The sequence below is a fragment of the Elephantulus edwardii genome, unplaced genomic scaffold, assembly GCF_000299155.1.
Source record: "Elephantulus edwardii isolate Elephantulus edwardi_28Jun2011 unplaced genomic scaffold, EleEdw1.0 scaffold00348, whole genome shotgun sequence".
NCBI lineage: Eukaryota > Metazoa > Chordata > Mammalia > Macroscelidea > Macroscelididae > Elephantulus > Elephantulus edwardii.
Window position 1 is genome coordinate 884,972 of NW_006400098.1, and position 2,840 is coordinate 887,811.

Sequence of the window (2,840 nt, forward strand, 5' to 3'; positions counted from 1 at the left end):
GATAGAGATATTTTTATTCCCCCCCATAGGGTTTTCAGAGGCCTGCTTTTCAGAAGTTGATGGTCAAGCCTTCTTCCTAGTCTGTCTTAATCTGAATGTTCAGATTTAGAGAAGTATCAGACAGACAAGCATTTTACAGAAAAAGTGAAAGATATATCCCTTATTGTGGGGTTAACCATTAGAATCAGTGTTGTCCATGTCATTGACACAAATGTCTTTACCCGTTTATTTCTTTGCTCCACCATCCACCAGGATACCCATCCACTTCTACCCACTCCCTTCAGCATCTATCTCCCATTGTCCAGCCCTTGATCTGATAGCTTATATCTGAAGCTTCCTTGGCTTCTGTGATTCCAAACACGTCAGCTGCTGATAGTTTCTTATGCTGTGACCAGTGTCTCTCAAGTTTAGTGGTTATGTTTCCCCAGCAAAGGTGATGGGTCCTGTAGAATTGGTGTGTAGCTAGGTTTTTTCTTGAGGACTTCAGGGTTACCTGTGAAGTAGGGTGGGTGGGTTTAAGGCCCCTTGAGCTGTCCAGCTTTTCCGCCTGTGAAGATTTCTTTCTGACCCCTCTACACAACCTGAGAACGGATCCTGCACGGTCTTGGGGACTTCTGAGTTACCTGTGAAGTGGGATGGGGGCTTTATAACAAACAGATTCATCCTGGAGAGGGTTAAACCGGGCTGTTCCTTGGAGGCAAGGATTCTGAGGCTTCATCTAACATACTTTGGACATGTTGTAAGGAGGGACCGGTCCCTGGAGGGGGACATCATGCTTGGGAGGGTGGAGGGGCAGCATAGAAGGTGTGGATTCTTTAAGTGACTGGGGTAATCAGGATGGGTATGTTGGAGACAGTGAGATTGGCACAGGACAGAGCAGTGTTTAGGGCTGTTGTACACAGGATCGCTATGAGTGGCAAACAATTCGATGGCACATAACAACAACTCTGTGTGTGTGTGTGTGTGTGTGTGTGTGTGTGTGTGTGTGTAAATTCCATATGGAGGCCAAGATCGCAAAACAAGATGCATGCAAAGGCTCTTGGCACGTTCGCTTGGGTGCACGCACAGGACCGGAGAATGCCATCATGCCCACCTGGAGCCCTCGGGGTTCGGGGGGCAGTTCAAGCCTGCATAAAGCAGTCTGATTCTGGGAAGTTTTACATCCCCGGAAGCCATCGGGGAAGTTCTGCTCTGTCCTACAGGGTGGTCATGAGTCAGAATTCACTCTAACCTGCCCGTCTTCAGGAGTAGAAAATACTGAAGTGCATCTGTACAGACTTGTGCATTTTAAATGTCACGGCAAAGGCCAAGTTGGGAGCTACATTGTAGCTAATATGTAACTCTTGCTGTTAGATGGTGGCTCGTAGTGATGTCAAACCCCAGCAGATTGAAACATAGTGTTCAGCTAACGAGAACAAAAGCCAGCAGAGAACTCCATGGGCAGCATGATAAGATTTATGCAACATTTAAACACTTATGTTTTTAGTAGCACAAGATGCTACTCTGTTGCATTGACAGAGGACTGTATAGATTAAAGACACAAGAACCCAGTTATCTGCCTTGGTTGGCCAGGCTCTCCCTTGTGGCAAAGAAAGGAAGGATTTGGAGAGGGACAAGCTGGCAAAGTTTTCATCATATTTGTAAGTTAAATGTCTTTCATTTTCTGTGGGTTTTTAATTTATTATTTATTTCAATGAAAATTTACAGAGACTCTGGATTTCCATTCATTCATTGTTGCACTTTTCTCCCCTCCCAACCTTCCCCTCTAGTACACTATCCTCATGGAAAAGTAAAAGAAAAATCATTTCATTGTTTTACAATCCCTCCCCCAAGGTCTACTCCGCTATACAGCCTTTGTTCTGGACTCCTCTCATGACAAAAATCCCTAATAATTTTTCCTCTTAAACAGTTTTCTTCCTCATCTGTTTCAATGCAGTAGACATTATGGACCCTTCCTTCTCAGTCTCCTCCCAACTCTGAAGTCAGTCCTGTTTTACAACAGTGGCACCATAATGACCTTGCATTTATCCTACCTAGATTTTTAAAAATTTTATTATTAATTTTAATGAAAGTTTACAAAGACTTACGGATCCCAGTCATTCACTGTTGCACTTTCCTCCCTGCCCAACCCCCTCAATTCACTCTTCTACTTGAAAAGTAAAAGAAAAACTCTTTCATTATTATACAATCCCTTCCCCCAAGTCCACTCCACTATGCAGCCTTTGTTCTGGACTCTTGTCATGACAAAAATACCCAATCATATATCCCTTTTAAACAGTTCTCTCCCTCATCTGTTTCAATGCAGTTTACATATTTTATCCCATCTTTCTCAGTTTCCCATCAGCCCCAATGTCAGTCCCGTTTGACAACAGTGGCACCATGCGGTACTTGTCTTTTTGTGACTGAGATACTTCACTCAGCATAATGTCCTCCAGGGTCACCCATTCTGTATAACGTCAGTCCATTTCACTGAGGGTCGTCCTCTCTCTGACCCTCCCCTTTCCCAGCTTGATGTGTTTTTGGAAGGACTGGTCCCTCCTCACAGCATGTCCAGAGTGTGTGAGATGAAGTTTCCTCCTTCTTCTCTCTAAGAAGCATTCTGCTTGCACTTTGTCCAAGACACATCTGGTTATTCATTCGACTGTCCACGGTGCTACTAACATAAACCCAACTGAACCGAATTCTCTCAAATCCAATGCTTTGGGGTTGGAACTGACTCATTGGGGGCCCTCCAGCATCTGCTTAGAGGCAATAAACTGAATGGGAAGGATTGCTCACCTTTCTCCCTTCAAGCAGTGTTGCATGATGGAAATAGTAATTGTTTTCTTAACAGTAACAGA